General features: G+C 33.6%; 1 protein-coding gene across 1 annotated transcript in view; it reads left to right on the forward strand.

Moving 5' to 3' along the window:
- Positions 1–21,985, forward strand: part of LOC108002964 (frequenin-2) — a 47,319-nt gene that overhangs the window by 5,386 nt on the left and 19,948 nt on the right. The gene's annotated exons all lie outside the window — the stretch shown is intronic.

Genomic DNA, 21,985 nt, shown 5'->3' on the forward strand with positions numbered 1-21,985 from the left:
GTGTGTCTTTTCTCTTTGCAGATGATATGATTAAATATTTGCCGCTTTGAATTATTAGAACAATAAAGATTGTTACTTATATTTATTATTATTTATGTAGGTGTTTCGAAACGATTATTTTTCTCTAACCAAAGTATCGATTTCAATTGGATGAATAGATGAAATTTTGTATATTTATATATATAAGTTTAATTACGAGTGTGAATTTTTAAATGGTAAATTTGGAATTTTTACGAATGGCGTATCTATATTCGATGACATTCGATGAAATCTCAACGATTTCTTAACGAGATAATCGGATTTAAAGGAAATTTATCCATCATACAAGTCTCGATCTTATCCTATATGTTTATTTTATCTGCGAATTACAAATTAATGGATCGAAAACGACGCGAGGGATCAAAAGATGTCGAACAACGCGTCCAATTGCTTACATTACCACGTTTCACAGAGAAGTTAAGTGTTTCCTTTTGTTCCATTTACATTATTCTCGATGTTTATAGAATAAAAATCAGAGAGAACGCTGTACAACACGAAATGCATTTCCTCGAGCAACATTCTCTTAAAAACATTTCTTTTAAATCCTTGTACGATGCGTCCAACTATTTGCGATCGATCGATTCATCGATTCTGCTCCTATTTTTTTACATTCTCTTAAAACGTTCCATTAAATTGTCACCGCAACAAAATTGATACAATCATTTTTATTTTAATCGGCTTTTCGTTCCAAGTTGAATTGTGCTCTCTCGTATTTTTAAAGTCCCAACTTCAACTTGTTCACGAACTTCACAACCTCGCTTCGTTTCCGACTAGAGGACCCACGGTGCACTCACGTTCCATTTCAATTTATCGTTCACGAACGAGCAATTAAATCTCTAGTTTTCAATTTTCGAACAATTATCGAAATGGAATTAAAAATTGGTGAAAAATCAACTATTCTCGGTTTATCGATCTTTGAGCGAATTCTCGTTTTTTTTTCTTTTTACTCAAAGCAAATTTGCACGAATCGTCAAGAACCTTCGCTTTTATCAAGGAACGACGAAAGCTTTGATCGATCAAAGGTCAGGGACTTTTGAGCTTTCAATCGACTACGATCAACGACATTAGAACAGATATGTAAATCACCTCGCTCGATTCAAGGATGATCTTTTAATGAAGAAAGATCCTTGGTCTGAAATCCTCCCACTGGCTTTATTGAATCGACAATTTATTTTTAAATACGTACGTACGAAATATTAGATTAATGTTAAAAATTTTCTTCACTTTCATCTCTGAGAAAATTAGATTAGCCTTTTTAATTATTCACACTTGATGAAGCAATTCCATAATTTTTCAGCATGTACAACTTTCTGAATATACTAGATGATCCACTTAATTCTAGCATTATCTTGTTTCTGGCGACATTGAAAGTTGTTATATTCTAAAACAATTAATTTTCTTTTTATAAATCAAATAAACCACCAATAATCGTTCAAAAAAGAAGAAAGTTCACGGAACGAAAAAAGAATTAATATAATCGAACTTTTATTCGAAACGACAAAGTTAAAGGAGGAAACAAATGTAAATTCTTTACGAAACCCAAACACATTTAAATTTTAAATCGAGCAACTTGCGTAAATATCCAAATTCTATTCAAGCCGAATTCTAACAAAAATCTCTTTCGCACTGCGAATGATCGTCATTGATACGACAAATATCGATCATGCTCGATCAATTCACGTTCGATCGCTGTCGAGTTTCAATACGCATTCGTACGAGTATTTATAAAGACGACGTTTGCATCGCGCGAGAGAGGCTTAAAGAGGCTTGTCGTCGGCCTGTTACACGTGCATTCTGCACAACTATGTATATTACACGCGAAACTGCTGCGTTATTACTATTGCGTTGTTAATATATTCACGGGGATACCTTTAGAAATAAACACGAAAGTTTTGATATGCATAAATGTCAGTTGGGGTTTATTTATTAAGTTATATGCAATTTAAAGTTTCCGTTGGATGGAGCAAGACGAAGATAAATTAAATTGGCCGTCTAATAGGAAATTTTGCTTATGCGTAAAATAAGCGAATAACAATAAAGGAATATATTAATTTAATTAATCTGTTTATATTATGTAATAATCGTATTTGTCGAATAATCGTGATATTTACTTATCCTGTCTCTGGAATTGTCTTTCTATTAATAAAATAGATAAAAAGTAAAATCTTAATTTACAAGATTCTTCTGTAAATAACTTGTTACTCATTACTTCGAATGGAACGAGGAAGGAAAATACACGCGCGCGTACAGTGAAATTTCCAAGAATCAACAATAACCATCTTCTTACACTGCAATGGACACGTCACGATTTTCCCTTTTACTACATATAGATAGTAGCCTTCTGGTTACAATTGTTGATCCAATCGGAGCGCGACGAATCCGTGAAACTTTTTAAAAAGACAAGGTTCTTTTTGTCGAAGGCGAGAATCGATATCGTTGGTCCAGAAAGTTACGAAAGGCGACTGAAAGTCGTCTCTTTCGAGAGGTCAGTTTTTCTTATAAATATCGTCGTGGTGGTGGTGGATCGATCGATGATAAGACGAATCGATTATAATCGGGAACGGAATAAGATATTCTTTTCTACGTACAACTACGGAGAAAGATATTTCACGGTAGTGAACTTGGTTAACTCGATCGAACAAAGTGTGTTCTTCAGTTATAAATATTACGATTGGAATAACAGGATTGGATCGAGGGATTGTTGCGATTCCTCCCTCGTTTGTCGGATATCAGAAGAATCGAGAAAGTCGGAGGGAAAGAACAAGGATGATTAATTACAACGTTTAACCCTTCCAAAACTCGATATTTATCTTTGAACACCGAGTATAATGTGTGATATGTGATATTAAAAAGAAAAAAAAAATAGGTCGAGAATAATTTTCACGAGATAACTCAGTTCTCGATATTTCATTTCTTGTTCTCGTTGATACGAGAAAATTTACAGTGATTCATTTCTGTAAAAATATATTACAATTTTATTATTTCTCTCGTAAATCGGAGATTAGAAGATTGCGTGATTAATATCGATGATTTATCAGTTTTTAAATCCAATACAAATCTCTGCACGAAAGTTTACGTTTCTTACGTTTACGCGTACGTTTACGTTAATATAAAATTGATTTATGAGAGAAAATTAATGCGTGCCCTTAAAAGCAACATTATCAAACTTTCTTAATCTCTGAAAAAAAATTTGCATAAAACCTACGAACATATTTCACGCGTTGGAACTTTTTTTTTTTTAAAGTTTTACTTTTTTTCGATAATGGACACTATAAACTTTCACTATAACTAGCAGCAAACACAGTGTCCATTATCGAGAAATAATAAATTTCGCTCTCGACAACAAGTTGTTTTAACAAGTTGTTTTATAATAATAATAAAGAAAATATTACTTGATACTTTCATGATTTTGAGACATTTTCACCATACATATACTTTATACGTTTCTATATAGTATATATGTAATTTGTAAACGAATATCGATCGATTGTCGATTATTATAATAATCCACGTTTTATTATTTTATTTTTTTCTGTTATTACATGTTCAAAAAATTATAAAAACTTTACAACTATTACAGAAACTGGGACATGGAAGTAATTTTTATCAAAGACAGTCACAATGGTTATCGAGTTACAAAAATCTCGAGAAAGTTTGTCAGATTAAGCAACGTGATCCAGCGTTTTAATTCCAGATAATTTTACGATAGATATCTTTGGGCCACTGTACGCGATTCAGAGATTAGACACAATAGATCGTAATCTTTTATTTCTTATTTGGCAAAATATTGTTCCTGAAAGACGATGCAATTCTATTTTGCAAACTCATTATCAATTTTTATATAATAACACATATTCAAATATCCAATTAACAAAATAATATACATATTATGTCAAACACAAAATTATAAATGAAATTTCTATTTCCAAAGTTATGTAAAAAGCGTGAGAAAAAACTAAAAATTTTATCATCTCAGAAAATAATACAATACCAATACCAACTCAGAAAACAAAGGAAAGCGTGCCATTGAAATCGCTTTTTGTTTTATCCCGATATCTCAATCCGATCCCGAGATATAAGGATTTAAAATGTCCGTAATAACAGTACAGAGATTATGAATGGGCCCGCGACCGACTGACCTACATATTTTTCCCAGAAATGCGTAAGTCTTCCTGGAATAGTGTCTGTCATTTGTCTGGAGTAGGGATAGGTCAGTGAGATAAGGTGCGAGCGAGAGATCCGAGTAAGCGACGAGGATGAAAATAGTAAACGACTGAAAAATTAATTTTTTCTTTACGCGACGATATCTCGGGAACCGGAAGTCGTGTCGAGATAAACAAAAAGGCGTTTTAAAGAGCAAGGTCCGACGCTTCTAATGATCGTTTACCCGTTGATAAGGAACCAGTATTTTCGGAATTACGGAGATTCAAAGTTTCTTCAGTTTTCGAAAGGAGTTAATCGGATTTCAGATAAACGATTAAAAATTATACCTTCTTTGCACGATCATATCTCGGCAACCGAAAATCGTATCGAGATAAATAAAAAAATACTTTAAAGAGTAAGATTCGACGCTTCTAACGATTTTTTATTCATCGATAAGGAATCATTATTTTCGGAATTACGAAGGTTCAAACTTTTCTTAATTTTAATATGGCTTAATCGAGTTTTAAGGTAAATTGTGCGATAAATATATTTATTTCTGGAAGAAAATTGTTTATTATCGATCATACTAATGATGTATTGAAGACTTTAAATTGGTTTAATTAAAAAGTTATATTTGGTTGAAGTAAATTAAATTTCCTTTAGTTCGAGTTTATATTGATTAATAAAATTTTATGGTAATTTTTGGACACCTGTAGCTGAAAATTTAAAATATGCAAAACACATATAATACGAAAAGTATACATTTGCATGAAAATTCATAGTCCATTACTAAATGAGGACACTTTTTAACGTGTAATTTTTAAAATGACGTTCTATCTTATCTAATTCCTTTCTCCGATTCTGCGAATAGAATTATCCGCTTGCGAATACGATATTACCATTGAGTTTTTCCGTACGTAATATTTTTAAATCGATTTATAGTATGTTGAAAAGCGATTAATACGATAAATATTAGATTACGCGTATCAATCCCTCTCATACGTTTAAATTACATATTTGTGATTTCTCGATATATTTATACGAATATTCAGTGAAAATTATGACTATGCACCATATCCAAAGTTATGCGTTTACATGATGATACACGGCTGTAATTGTGAACCTTTATTATATATACACATTTACGTGTGTATAAGGGGCCTTTGATCAATTTGATGAAATAAATTAACACATCATACGCAGATGAAATAAATTAACACGATATTCTCCTAAAGTATCGTTGTAGCGCGATACTTTATCGATTTCGTGACGTGTCGTTAAAAATCAAATAAAATATAATAACACTAAATAATGCTGTTTCTTTTAAGCTACGAACATTATACGTAACTTTGAAAATTAAATATCTTATTTAATTTAGTTCTTTCAATTATTATATCGCTAAAAATTACGATTCGATACAATTACGAATATAATTAGTTTTCTAATCATCGTCACATCGAATGTTATATGAAACACATATAATAACATGTATTGTAAATTGGCCGGATGATTTTCCTAGAACACGATAATACAACTTTTCAGAAGAAAATAAAAATTACACGCGTCCAACGAGAACTGACTCTGCCTCGATCGAAACATTCCCTTCAAATTTCATTTTTTCATTTTCAACGTTTCTTTAAACGCAAATCTTCGAATCGAGTCGATTGGCATCGATCCACATGAAATTTCTACGACATCTGGCACAATGTTTACAACAGTTTCGACATCGAATCGTCGAATATTATTATGTCGGGCAAGATATTTCAAAATCGAACATTATACGTGGTGCGTAACAAAAGAAAAGATGTTACGTCAAAATTCATCGCCGGGTCTCGAGAAAGTTGGCCTTTATTTCCCACGAGCCAAACCTTGACACTTTCCCCAGTTGCAGGCGAATATTTTCGATACGATCCCTTTTCTCTCTTTAAAAACACTTCCGCTCTATTTCCTGCACCGAGCCAAATCTCGAAATCTCGGGAAAGGGATCACGACGACGCGCACAACCGTGGAATCGCGGTTACTCCTCGCTTAACCGGCGGCCTATTAACGATCCGATCCTTTCTACCTTTGCACCGGTGCGTGAGAGATCGATTTCAATGGTGCATCATGAAAGGCTTTTTGGGAGTTGAACTCTTGTTGTTGGATAGAAGAATACAGGCATTTACGTCGTGTTAATTCAATTAGAATGTCGCTTGAATCGTAGTAATAAATGGAGTATCTTCTCGAAATTCTTTCGAGAGAAAAATATTAAACTTTTTTACATTACAATTTGAATACGAACGATATTAATGAAACTTTTCCAAAAATTTCAGTTAAAAAACACTTTCTTAAGAAAAGTTTAAATTCATTCTAGATTCAAAAATTACGATTTATATATATATACAAAAGAAGCATGCATAATTCTATTTCAAAGTCTTCTTTCCTAACTGTTTGTTATATTTTAATAATTTAAATCTATCACAACGTACCATAAATTTGACGATTACAAACTTTTTTTAAACACTTTTATTACTTTTCTAATCTTTATCGTATTTAATAATACAATAAAATATTTGGTTTATATTAAATTTAACCTCTCTCTATATATATATTATCTTTGTTTATAGAATAAATCGTAACACGCAACGCATTTAATAGTCGTATCGATTCGTTACAACTTTTCCTTCGCGAATTCGCCTCGAATCCCGACCCAAATTCCCGCGAGTCACGAAACAGCAATAGTAAACGACGATAACCGCGTGGAAAATCGGCGATATTTCTGCGGGGATGCTCTGTGTACCCTCGATATTTCAACGTGTATAAATTATTATCGGCAGCGGATCGAAAACGGCGAAACGATGGATAATGGCCGCGTTGTCGTTCGAAACCAAAGTTTGCTTTGCGTATCGGCTGGAAATTCAAGTTTCCAATCTCCCTCCCTTAAGCGCGTGTCTACAACGAGGGATGAGCAGTATGTTGATTCACCGACGAAATTCAAACGTGAGCTAATTTAATGAAAAAAAAAAAAGAAATATTGATTTTAATATTCTATTTAGAAGTAAACTCGAATTTTTTTTTTTTTTACGTCTTACAGAGTGTCTTATGCGTGTTATTTTATACAGAAATTTTATTTTTATTCACAAACGAGTACATATAATAGCTCTTCATACACGAAATATACTTTTCACACATACATCGATTCGAGGGAAGATATGGTAATTATCGAGTGGAATATCCTTGGGACGAGAAGGCTCGCGAGATGAAACGAATTGGCGAAACACGGTTTGGGATATTCGCGTCATCCGATTAATCCACGCCTCTATCCGGTTAATAGGCTCTGATTGACTCGAGCAATCGAATTTTCGACGTTTTCGATTATCAAATCCTCTCTCTCTCTCTCTCTATCCGTCTAAGTCCTCCTTATTTCCTTCCCCTCTCGATAACCATCTTTCGATTCGAAGCAAACCTCGCTTTAATTTCCCCTTCCCCCTCCCTTCCTTGAAATATCGAGCGAATAAATTCGTTTGGAACGGGGAAAATTTTCATCTAAGAGATTTGGAAAGATATTGGACGGGCGTGGAATTCTATCTCTTCGAGGATCGATGACAGGAAACGTACCACAATTGACTCGAAAGGGATTTACACGCGCAATATACGACTCGCTTATAATAAAAGAGGGATGAAAATTTGTTCGATTCGAAAATTAAATTAACGAAATGAATTATGGAGGGATTTTTTTTTATATATCTCGAATATAGAAGGAATATAGAATCGATTTTAAAGAGTTAATGAAAAAGTTTGGGAGGGAGAGGGATTAATATCGGAGCCCCTCGAGTGAATAAAATTTCAAACGAAGTACGAGTGGTGGATCGGTTCTTGGAAGAGATGGAGGCATCATAGGAAGGATTAAGCCGACGCACGATGGTTCAATTTAGCTGGGCAAAAGTCAATTTTAAAATTTTAAATCTGAAGATTTTTCATTGCTCAAGATATTTAAATATTTCGTTTTTGTTATTTTTTAATCAATTATTTTACTCTCACTTTTACTTTTATAATAATATTTCGCTGTTATTATATTCCTTCGCGCTTATAATAAAAAAGAAAGAATTAGCTCCGCCTCTTCGTCTGCCTTTTCTTTTCAGAGCAATTTTACTTTACATAATTAAAGTAGCCGAAAGACAAAAGGGAATTTACCAAATGAAAAGAGGAAACAATTGAGAACTGCAAACGGAACAAGAAAGAAGCATTCTTAAATTAATATGAAGGTGTTTTTAATTTTGGCTGGCTAAAGAAATCTTGAACCATTTCTTCGCAGAAACGTTCCAAATTGCAAAATACAATTACAATCTGCATCAAGAAATGATACAAAATCAAATGTATATGTACAGAATGAATATATACAGAAGGAGTTAATAGTCGTATATATCATTTGTTTTGCGCCTGACATCTCTCGAGACAAAGAGAATTCCCCGCCTTTTCCCAGTATTGCACGATGCAATCTCACGTAAATCTGAACAGTATCGAATCCCAAAGAAATTTTGTGAGTGATTCGCCAAAACGCGGCACTATTTTCATACATCTATAATTATCACTCAAAATAGAATCAGAAATCATGTTTTTGGACGACTGCTCTAATCTAATTAAGCTATCCAGCTTAATCTAAATATTCTGTTTATATAAATAAACAGAAAGTAGAAGAAAAGAAAACGTAAATACACCCGATACTAAATAATTTTGATGAAATTAGAAAAGCTGTCCTTTCAATTTTAAAATATATTATTAGTTATTTATCTTAAAAATTTGTACTACAGAAATTCTCATATGATTGTCATTTATTAATTCTTTGTATAAAGAACGGTGGCTGATACTGTCATTTAATATTCATCCATAATAAGCTATCTCTACGTACAGATAAAACATCATTACCGACCGATATTTACACGTTACATATTCATAGAAACAACAGACAACAGGATCCATAAGCATCGCAATCCTCGAATATTTTAATTCCAATTCCCTCATTTCTTCCCAAACTTTGTTTAAATTTTACAAAAATTGGAAGAAATAATCTATTCGCCATTCGAATCATATCGAAGAATTATCCATCCAATATATTTATATATAATCCTTGCAATGCTTGAATATTTTCATTCCAATCTCCTAGTTTCTTCCAAACAACATTTTTTTTAAATTTCACAAAAATTGGGAGAAGTAAATAATCCATTCCCCTCTCACGAAATCCTGTTCGCAGGAGTTGACAAGGGGTAACATAACTCGTGGGTAATCGCGTTACGGTGGCGACCGGTTCATATAAATTCGCCCCGAGTACAAAGATGAGTGTGACGCGTGGGCGAGCGCATCCGGTTTCCTGTTGGAGCGCGAAATCTCGGAGCTTCTCCATTACGGTTATGGAAACTAGCATCGGGCCATGTTAATTCTCCCTTAACCGAAAGTCTATCTCCTTTGAACTCGAATAATCCACCGGATTATCTTTCGCCCTCTTGAAACTAGAAACTCAGACGTCTCGGTTGTTCAGTCGACGACGACCACGTGCACGCGCTTCACAACCGCGAAAATTCACCTTTTTCTCTCGTGTTAATATTAATATTCGGATACGATATCATTATTATTGCTTTAGTTTCACGGAAAACTTTTCTTTCGAACGCGTTTGCCATTTAAATCGGGAAGATTGTCGGTGAAAGAAAACAATTTTAATTCAATATTTACGCCAATCCAACATTTTTTGACATTACGTGTTTTTATAATATGTTGCGTTGATTCGACATTGTATGTTACGTTACATGTAATTGAAATGGAATAGTTGGACGGCGAGACTCGAATTAAAATATCTTATTATTACGGGACAATATTATGGATCGTGTGGAAAATAATGGAAATAACATTTGGCAATTATATTTTCGCGTAAAGGAACACGTTCCTACGTGTGAGAGAATATATATATATGTAGCTGCTATTATTAACGTGCCGTGAAATGTAAAAATGAGAAAAGAAGAGAGAAGGAACGTTGATTCAAAGGAAACAGCCGTGGGGAAGGAAAGAAATCTTTCAAGATCTTTTTATCACCGGGCAAATTTCACCGAATTTTTTTCAATTCGGTATTTTACAAAAATATTCCGCTCTCCTCCTTTTGTAATCGGATTACGAAAATTGAAAAATTCAACGCAAATAAAAAAAGAAATAAACTAATACGAAAATGTATTGAAAAATAATCGTGGAAAGTTACATATTTACCCATCCATTCCGAGGAAGCGTGGCAATTTAATCCTCCTTCCAACGTCTTTATCGTCAACCTGCGGCCATCGCATAATTGTCGAGCCTCCCCCTTAATGCGCCGATACCTGGAAAATCAGAATTCAGTGTTCACGACAAAATAGACTTTAAAAATATCGCGATTTAATAACGAGGCTAATGGTGCGTATCCAACTGTTATAATAGAGTCTACAGGGTAGGCAGTGGTACTAATGAGGGTCGAATTCAATCGAAGGGAAAGAGAGAGGATGAATTGAACGAGGGGGAATCGATGTCAAGATCCGTTTGGAAGTTTATCTTACGTTCACATTCAACGAATATTTATTTATTTATTTATAGATTCGGGAGAAATGATGCAACGTGTGCTTTATGAAGATTTCTTATTTTATGGAGGTTGACACGTACGGTCGTACCTATGAGGAAATGTGAAAGGTGTTGAACATAAGCATATTCTGGTTGTCGGTACGTACACAGCCATTTTGGGTCTCGTTGCATTTTTCACGACATCAAATTTTGATGAAAATCAATATCCGTCATCGAAAGTGTCAAATGTACAATCTGAGATTGAATTGTCGTTGAATTAAAATTCGAACTATTAACGAGATTTAATTGATGATTTTTGAGATTTCAACCAAGTTTTTTGCGAGTTATTTACGAAAAACGTTGGCCAATCGGAGAACAGAAACGTCGTAGCGGTAGTGTTGGGTTTGTGTTGCTCGCGGGTCAACAGGTTTGAACAAATAATAGTAAAGTAAGTAAAAATAACGTATATCGAAAAAAAACAATAGAATTGATTGAATCGAGATTGAACTTGAATGTATGAAACAAAATTTTAAAATAACAAGCATTATTATATAATTAAAATTGTCCATCGATATTATCTCTATACACCTATTTCTCGATTTCTTAAAAGGAGATTACAACTTAATTAAAGAAAGCAATATAGCAGCTTCGAAATTGAATTGAATTTAATCAAGATCGTGGTGAGTTTCGTGACCACGTTTCCGTGGTCTTCCGGTGGCGTGCGGCAATCTACCCATATAATTGTAATTGTAATTGGTGAAAAGTGAAAATAAGAATGGAAGTCGATGAAATAAATATAAATAAATATAATCCATGAGAGGCTAAGTCAATGACCATATACAGATATGAAAATGATTAATCGAAACAAAAACAAATCAAATGTTCTACACTGTATTCTGTAATATATTGAAGAATAAAATAAAATTTTATTTCTCTGCTTAATTGAGACGAAGGCTATTATAGATACTTAATTGATGCTTAAAATACAATATCTCTTCTGTTAATCCTTTTTCAAATCCCGCTTCTCTATTTAGCTGTCATTATATTTAGATGACAATTTTTAAAACTTATGTATTTTAATATAATCACGTTGTATATAATTCTACAGATATATTAAGGTGTTTTTCTTGCTAATTAACTTAAAAGCAGCGACGGAAAAACCGTTTTAATCTTTTTAATTATCTCACATATACGTAATATATTTAATAAATAATAATTGGAAAATACTGTTATAATAATATCCATCTTTCCAGACTGCAAATAATAGAACAAAGTGAAAACTGGACGATGTAAAACTCGATTATCTACGAAATTACAGAATCAGCTAAAAAATTATCGAATCATTCGAATGAGCAATAAGTCAATGGCGAGATTACACGAATCCATACGGCGATGATAAATCATCCGCTATATCCGTGAAAAAAACAAGGATTGCGAACGAATTCCCTGGCATTCCATCCATTTTCCCACGTGCATCGCGTAAAATAGAGATAATTCAATCATCAATGACACGTCGACGCTATAAATGAAAACCGTATTCACCGAAACGCTTTATATCACGATAATGAGTGACAGTTACTATTTCCACGTACCGACTGTTGATAAACAACGGTTCCGTAATATCGTTTGTATCTCTAAAAAGACACAGCTAATTTACTTTGCTCGGTTATCGAGTTAACTTTTCCCTCTAAGTCGGAGTCTTTTTTCTCGAGAATTATTGTTTCAAATATCTTCTCCACGTTCGAAGCGGATTTAAAAAAAGTATCTCTTCCATATCTTGGGTCTTCTTCGCTTTGAGATCGATGAAATTTTTTTTTTTTTTGGAATATCGCGCTCGAGACTTAATAATTGTTAACGAAATTGCGGTCCTGAAGCCGTGAACACCGGTCGTTAAAGCGATCTCGTTTATCCGAAACTTTGAAAGAGGTCGAAAAGGGCTTTTGCTTTTGAAAATTTAATTCAATTTATGCATCGACGTTATGTATCATGATTTCATTTTGGAATCAAGCTACATATTCGGTCAATTATAGCACAGGCGAGAAGATCGTGTTCGAATGAAAAATTTGTAATATTGTTGTGGCGACTTTAGAAACGTTATTAATAATTTCACTTAGTCGTACAGATTTTTGAAATAACGAAAATCTAGAAATTCTTCAAACGTATTCAAAATAGGGATTTTGATAAATTTTCTGTTTTTGTAATTACTTGAGACACACGATTTTAATTATATTTCGCTACAATTTATTTATAATATATTTGAGGATACTATGGTTCAAATGGTTAAATTTTATGAGACACGTTAGTAATTCCAAATTTTTAATCAGAAATATTTCCATCGTAAATTATATGGATATTACTGACACACATATATATATAGGCTATTGCACATGAATTTCACAAACGTGTAAACCTATTCAAAATTCATTAATTAAATGTCCCATTAAATAATATTCGCGCGTAAAATTTAAAATTTGAAGCTAACTGAATACTTCGATGATATTTTATAAATGATAAAACATTATCTACATCGTGTATTTTCTCTTCGAAATTAAAAATCGCTATTAAAAATCGCTATTAAAAATCGCTACTAGCATTTTCGAAAAAAAAAAAGTACATTAAAAGAAATCACACGATTCGATGAAAAATTCGAATTAAGCAAATACAGATATCAAAAAAAAAAAAAAAATCAACAACTTTCAAACTGTCTAAAAAGAAATTAAGCTTAAACAATGGAATTCGATTTATAATTTATATTTAATCTCGAGAACGTTGGAGATTGTTCCATCTAATAGCACGTAGCACGTGTTCACAATCAATGTCGCTTAGTTTAGTTTCTAATTGTCGAATTACAATCTCTGTCTGGAATTACTCACAACGCGTGTGATAACGCTTGCAATTAATTTCGAACAATAATATTTTACCGTGAACGTATAATTGGGAAGATATCGGCCACGAAATTAGTCGAATTGGTTTTTCAAACCAATGATTATAAATATCGCGTAACGAAACTATGAGGTTACCGGTTTATCGAGTACTCGATAATTCGATTTAGTTGTGCCATTGAACACGATTATTGCAATACCGAATAAAGATATACAAGTTAATGGGGATTGGCGTTAAATTTTCTTTTTACTCTTACAGCTTGTGACGCGCTATATTTTTTTCCCCCATTGTGACGTTCAATTTCTTTTTTTTTTCGCATTTTCATTGAAAATATATACTCGAGAATATATACATACATTTATTTAATAACGATTTATCCGAAATTATTCTTTTAAACAAACGTCGAGCCAAGTTATCGAGTTATTACACAAAAATTATCAATTACACGTTTATACATGTATAATTAAATTTTCGAAAAATTATAGCAAGACTCTCTATCCATTTTGCAATTGACGCGAGTATAATTTATTCGCTTTTTTTCATTCGTTTTCGAATAACTTGATATAAAAAAAAAAAAGAAATCTCTCAACGAACGATTCATCTTCATTAAAGCTTCGTTCCAAATACGTATCCCCAACTTTTCCCCTTACTCCTAACTTTTGTCGTTCCTGTAACCATATTTTGCGCGCCGGCCATCCCCAATTCCTCGCATCCGCCGGTTAAATTGTCCCGGTCTCGTTAAAATGCGTTTTGGAAGAGGAAAAAACTCGATCGTTTTAAATCTTCTTCCTTTCGAAATTCGTCACGCCCCCTCCGCGCAACATTTCACGAATCGACCATAAATATATCTCGAAATATATATGCGAAAGTTTCGTTCCGAGCGATAAAGAATCACAAACAAGATCCGAAGAGAATTTCGAATTCAGAGAGGAATTCACCGCATTTACTCCAACGTTTCGTTACGCATCGATTGATGGATTCTCGCCGCGTTATTCCTCTCTGCAACCGTTCCCTCGATTCTATCGAATTAGTTTCAGCTATCGTTTTGTTGCATACGCGTACACGATACGTAATTGGGAATTGTTTTCAGAAGCGTGAGATGATCTTTCAAAGATATATTTACGGGGATAAATATTTTTTCGAATCTATCTATAATCAAAATCGTAATTGATTTAATTTTGGTCCAAGTTGTAAAATTCCGCGATTGGTTGAATGTCGTAAATATTATAGCGAGGGAGAAAGGAAAGATTAATACATCAAAATGTCAATATTATATGGTAATTTAGTATAAGCAATTTAATTGTATGATAGATGAAGAGAAACGAATAGAATCCCATTCTCTCATTTTTCTTTCTTCGTTTAATAACGCCTAGAAAATTTAAATATTATTCATGGTTTGTATAATAAAAAAGTCTCCATTGACGTTTCGATATAATCGTTTCATAGTATTTTAAAAAATTATGTTTAAACAGAACACGTCTAAATATTAATCTTCAATTAATGTTAGCCATTCTAAATTTTCTGTCTGCGTATCGTGTTTGGAATGTACATAGTAATTCGCGAACTCCTTTGACGATAAATGATAGCCAACTGTTTTATATTCAGATTGTTTGAAATATGGAAAAAAATTTACAATTTAAAATATAAAATAGGTATTTTATAGAAAAAAAGAAACTTTCGTTTTATACGTTATTGATTTATTCCAGTCAAACGAACCTTTTTCCTTTTTTCTTTTTTTTTTAAGTTTAAGAAAAAAAATAAATTAATGGAAGTTACAAGATAAATGAAATTGCGTTTCTCAAGAAAGAAAAATCCAACGTATCATCCAACTCGTTTGGACAGTTAGGACGAAAGTTGCACAGAGCCGTTAACGCTTTTCGAAGCAAGATCTTTGAAACTTTTCCCATTTCAATCATGACACAAAGCCAAGCTTTCCGGTCAACCTTTAACGCCAATACAATTTTCGAAAGTTACTTTAATTAAAATATCGAAAACGCGCGATTCATTTATTAGGAGTATACTTGGAATAAATTGCAATTCAATCGACGACAAAGTGACTCGATCAAATTTTCGCCTTTCGTGTTTATTCATCCTCGTTGTTAACTCTTCCATCAACTCGTAAATGATGAAACATCGAGCGTCTGTCGAAAGTGAATAGAAGAATAATAATAATTATCTCAAAAACTTTTACGAGCAAAACTTTTCATTTTACTACCTAGCTTCTTCGAAACATTTATTTCTAAAAATGATTTCAACGATATCCACAACGTATACTCTTAGATATACTCTTCACTCGTTGCATACGTCTTATTTACTTTAATCAAATTTCGTACAATCTTTTGCTTAAATCCGTCGAGGACAAGATTTCACTCGTCATGAAAATCGAGACAAGCGAAGCTAAAGACGTTCCACCATTTCGGATAACACATCACATCGTTCTTTGTTTCCGTGGAAATTATTCGACTGTTACAGCGACAAAGAGGCATTCAACGGCGATACCGGTGAATATCCCCGAAACGATTGTAACCCTCCCATTCTCGGCCACCTTTAGGCTTTCTACAAGTCCCCTTCCAGCGATCTCCTTCTTTCCTCGCCCCCTTGGAACGAAGATTCGGGGGATTAGGGGGAAGAGCCCGGCTGCACAGTCTTTGCCCCGCGAAACGAGAGATTCCCAGCTTTATTACCGGAACAAAAGACGAGATACCCGTGCACCGCCTTGAATGCTAACGCCAAATGAAAATAACGAGACCAATGGAGCGAGTCGAGTACAGCGAGACCGGTAGTCGGTGCGCGAAAAACGAGGAGGAGGAGGGCTCTCTCTCTCTCTCTGTCGTTTTTTTAAAGAGGGATGTGTCCCGAGTGTTGTGTCGCTGTGTTTCTGTTGCAAATCCGGCGACACTCGTTCTTTAAAGGGATTCTGAGATTGGATAAAAGACGTTTTGCACGGAAAAGCAAAGCAAAAAGTTTTGAAAGTGATCGAAAGAAAGAGTCTCGAATGTCTTTTTGTCTATATTCCATCAGACAAATTTGTAGTCAGATCAATATCTTGTTTTCGTTTATAATATAAAGGAATTTATTGTTATCATGTACGTGAGATTTTTTTTTGCATACAAGTTTTATTTTTATTAAAATATTACTTTGTTTACGGGATTTGCATTTATTATATTTATATTTTCCATTTTAAATGTATAAAAATTTAATTATAATAATATAAAATATTAGTGTTAATTGTTAATAAATAAATTGTTCGCAATCAATTTTGCAATTACAATTCGCCCGATGAATTAAGAATTAATTCTTTTGTTCTAAAAATATGGACAATTTTATTTATACAGATTTTAAATTTAACGACGAGTTATACCAGCCTGTAAAAAATTTTCTCAATAAATTTCGTCGAATGAACGAATAATACGAAATCTGGAAAACAGTTGGTTCGGAGAAACGGCGAGCAAACATGATCATTTTCTAGTATCTTACGGAGTTTGTGCAATTTCACGCATGTTGTTTGTGGAATCTACAACGTCAAATATTTGCTTAAGAGGGAAATAGTTTGCTAAAGTTTCACAATATTATGACTGAATTTCTCCATCCGTTTTCGTAGATAATGCTCGACCGAACACAATCGACCGAAACCGTATTATATTGATACACCGAACAAGAGATATATAACAATTTTTTTTTATTTCTTAATATAAAGAGCAAGATTATTTTTCCTTATTCTTAAAAACCAATCTCTGAAAAAAATAACCAAAATAATAATTCTTTCGTCGAATTGGGGGAGTTTCTTTTTCTTCTCGATCAAAATGTTACTAGACGCATTCGGTCCCTGATTGGTTCGATATTGTATCTTCGATAATCTTGTATCTCTCTCTCGACTTCGGCCGCCGTCGTTCGATCTTCGGAAATTGTCGTAACTCGTCGTATTATCCGATGATTTCCGGAAATTGCCGATCGATAAAGCGCAAAGAGATATAATCTAATCTTTGGATCAGAAGATACATTTCGCAAAGTTCCTTGAAATTTTTTTTTTTTGAAAAGAAAATCCTCTAAAATTCTAATGTATTAATCGCGGGATATCATCGCGCGTGGCTGTGTTTCGAGAATTTTAATTACAATATATTTTGAGTTGAGCAATTTTTGGAAGTATTTACGCTCGAATGCGTTCTTAAAATATATCAAAAGTACTTGTAACTCTCAAACGGTTCGTTTAATTAGCAATTTTGGTCGTTTCACGTCCCCACGCCTTAAACAGACAGGTTTTCCCAGGGTTGAAGAAAGTTTCGCGTTAACCGCACAACTTGGCGGTTTCTGTCCCGATCCAAACCAATACATCGCGTATCTTGCAATGAAATCACCCTGGTAATTGGTTCGAGGCCAAGAAGCTTTAATTAGTAGCTCTCCTCGCCCATTTATTTCCCTTTTTCACACTATCGTGCCAAACGATTTTCTATTTTTATTTTTCCCTCGTATCAATGTTTTTTCTTTTTTCTTTCTTGTCCTCTCTAATGCTTACGATCACGAATATTTTCTTTTTTTCATTTCTTCAAATATAGCGGAATTTAGCTCGCATAAACTCCATATGTACGAATAAAAGTTTATCGATGCTTTATTATTCTAAGTGAGCTGTACTGTTATTTGAATCTATTGATCGAATTTCAACCAATCTATCTAACTTTGGAAATATATTTTTTCCAAATAATAATACCTCCCATTTCCACGAAAATATCTAAGGTATTACTTTAAACAATATAACCTCATCAAATAATGTCTAATTAATTCAACTTCGAGAAGAAACAATAATAATAATAAAAACAAATTCAATTTGAAGAATGAAAGAGGAAAAAAAATTCGTTCCACATCCCTACTCAAAGGGACAATCCTCTCCTCTTCTACTTTTGGCAAGGGAGAGGGGTGGGTAATATACTGGAAATTCTGGCACTCTCGTAAAGCCAAACATTCTCGTCCAAGCATAAAGACCTTACCTTGATCCCCCAGTATTCGAATAATTGAAAAAGCATACACGCGCCAAATAGTTGTAAAAAAACAACGTCGATGGAAGGTACCATCGTATGTTAGCAAGTTGATCGACACGCTGCCTCGCGTATACGTGGTGGCAATAAATTATTCGTATAGTTGCAACGACGTCGCTGGCGTCGTGTATCGAACAATAAAGTGGCAGCCACGTGGCTGAAATTATCGTTAGTCCCTCGTAATATCGTCCCCTCGCTTGCCATCCACGCTTTATTTCCCTCCCGCTGACACTACTGTCTATACAGGTGTAGGATATACACCTCTCCTCGTCGTCTTTCCACGAGGATGATCTCCTCTTCATTTAACGCAACGTTACTCGCCCGTGTTCCCATTTCCTCCATTTCGCGATTCACATTATAGATAGACTCTTCTCGTTTCTTAAGGATCCTCGAGCAAGAAGAAAAGTTGGGGGAAAAATTATCGAGACGTTGTTGCGTCGAGGGTAACTTTATTCGAAGTTGGAGGGAAGAGCAACTACTTGGAAGAGTAGTTAATAATTATCGATGATCGGTGGTAAGTTTATCCTCGAATTGAAATCTCTCTCGAAAGTTGAAATTATATTACGTTGGAAGTTCAAGGATAATTTTCCCCCCCTTTTTTTCTTTCTTTTTTTGAGTAATTTTCCCCACTTGGGAATTCGTAAGAGTTTTTCTCAACGAGTCTACTCGAACTTTTGTGCAAGTAATTCGTAATCTGAAAACGTATCGTTCTTTTTTATCAAATTTTGTCTTGAACTTCGAGTTATTTCTTCTTCGATCGTGTCTAATTACACTTCCATTATGTCGCAATATGATTCATGCCGCGTGTAATTCACTTTCTCTTCATTACGCGTTAAACGCTATTAAAACGCTGAACGACGTTCAACTAGAGCCTTTGGCGGTTTTACGTGTTTTGAAAGCATTTCGAGCCTCGCCTCGCGTCTCGTTTTCCACGTAATTCGTAATTCGTCAAACTTCGCACGCGTATTAATTAATTAAGAAACACGTATATCGATTACTACTCGCCGATTCGATTATTTATTAATTCGATTTCATGAAATGTATCGAAAAAAAAGAATTAAATATACAATTATTATTCTTCGAACGGGGTTTTCTTGATAGGCTTGTTATTAGTGAAAAATGATAAAAAGCTGCCAATATTTTTGTATTCAACCACAATAAATTATAAATAAATATTGAAAAATTCGAAAAATGGACTGGAAAATATATGGAATATTTTACGATTCACAATTCGAAGATAAAATTTCGATTTATCTTAGGATTCGAGAAGGAATCGAGTTTTAATTCGGATCGAAAATAAAATATTTTAGAAACAAAATTTCAACTTTACGCTATATTTCACGATTCGAATCCGAATGTAAAGATGAAATATTTTACTCGAGTCCAAGCTATGCTCCATAAATCTGAAATCAAAATGTCAAAATTTTCGAAAAATAAAATAGGATTTCGAAAATAAAGTTTCCGATTTATCCGGAATTGGAAGTCGAGTTCTAATCGGTCAGCGTCAGCCGGTTGCTGTCAGAAAATCGATAGAATTTCCAACGTTTCGAGAAACGGGTGTCCTATGGCAATCTCTGATTATTACGCTCTTTTCAAATCTTATCCATTGCGAGAAATCTCCTTTTGTTCATCTTTCGTAAATACGTTCTATATAAACTTACTTTCCGATCATTAATCCTTTTATCGAATCGAGAATAATATTCTTCGATTGTTACGCATTCAATTCCTATCCTTACTATTCCCTGCTGCATAACCGTGATACATCGTTCTTGTAATAAATAGTTCAACCAATCAGAAACATACAACGATCCTATTGGGAGTCCAGAGTAACTTGCTCTCTTTCTAGTAACTTTCTAGTTACATAATTTTCGCGGAATCTTTATCGCTGGCGCTGGCACTTGATTCCACAGTTACAGCTCACTTTCCAAGATATTCGAAAGAAAAGTAATGCTCGAAGCAAGAAAACGAGTTCGAGTTTTATCCCATAATATCTAACTTTTTAGTCGAATCGAGTGAGACATTTTTAACCTTGTCCTTGTCTATTCTTCTATATCGATTTCCACGGATAGATTCCACTACGTTTTACGAAAATCAACAGGTTTTTTGGATTGTTTTCCATTTACACAAATTTCGATTTTCCATGTAAAAGTAACTACACAAGATCGGCTACTGCTGAACAACGAATACGGATCCGATAATAATACGAGAATCATTTTACCGATAATCGAAACAATGTTGTTTTCAATATTGTGAATCGAGTGAAAAATGTGCATGTGTGCGCTAAAATATTTTTATCTCTCGCTCGTCGTATTTCGTTCAACCGCGAAATAAATTCATTTTACGACGAGAGGTAATTTCATCCCGAGCCGTTTATTTGATTCGCTTATTTGCAGTAAATGACACTCAACTCTTTTTTTTTTTTTTTGCAAGATCGTTAAAAGTATATAGAAAATATTGGCTTTGTAAAATATCTTGATAGAAATATACATCGAGACATTATCGACAAAAGGAATATGTATTTTAATCGTATGCTTAGATTTATAAGTGTGTATAATTTATTATCGTATTATTATCGTATTTTTCATCACATTTTCATCGCTTTTAAAGAAATTGTTTAATAACGTGTTATATACATAACGTCATTATTTACGCATACTATCTACATTACCGATCGAAAGTTTTGGAATCACAAATAATCGACAGAAATCGAGAATTTAAGAAAACAGTTAAATTAGCCTTGCATGTGAACTGCAAATAATTTTTGCACCGTGTTTCTTTTCAAAAAATTCTCTCATTAAGCTCTATCAGCAATCATTTGTTTATTCATTAATCATTTGTTTTTAATTGCATACACTGTCAGCGATCTGGATTGCTCTTAAATTTACCAAAAGTTTTTTTGATAATTTACAAAAATCAACGATAATTCGTTATTTCTATTCGTAAATATTTTAATACAACAATTCATGCCTCAAACAACTTTGAGCGAACTTTGAAGATTCACGATTTACCCGACTTTAAAAGAAGAACTGATTAGTAATTTTAATTTTAATTTTCCAAAATTTTATCAATTAACAATAAATTAAAGATAAAAAGAATTTTGAGTACATATGCAATCTGATAAAAGAACGCAAGCAAGAACGTCGAGATAAAAATGGACGAGTATTTCATCAGCCACATTGAACAAATTGCAAAGAAGGGACGATAGAATAGAATTGCACATACTGGGTTCGAAAGGTAATTGCGATGCAATTATTACAGAATACCGAGAGGAGGGAAAAAAAGGAAAAAGAAACGCGAGCCGAAAACGAGGGACGGCCTTGTCCTGGTAACTGCGTGCA

This window comes from Apis cerana, linkage group LG1 (genome assembly GCF_029169275.1).
Source record: "Apis cerana isolate GH-2021 linkage group LG1, AcerK_1.0, whole genome shotgun sequence".
Lineage (NCBI taxonomy): Eukaryota > Metazoa > Arthropoda > Insecta > Hymenoptera > Apidae > Apis > Apis cerana.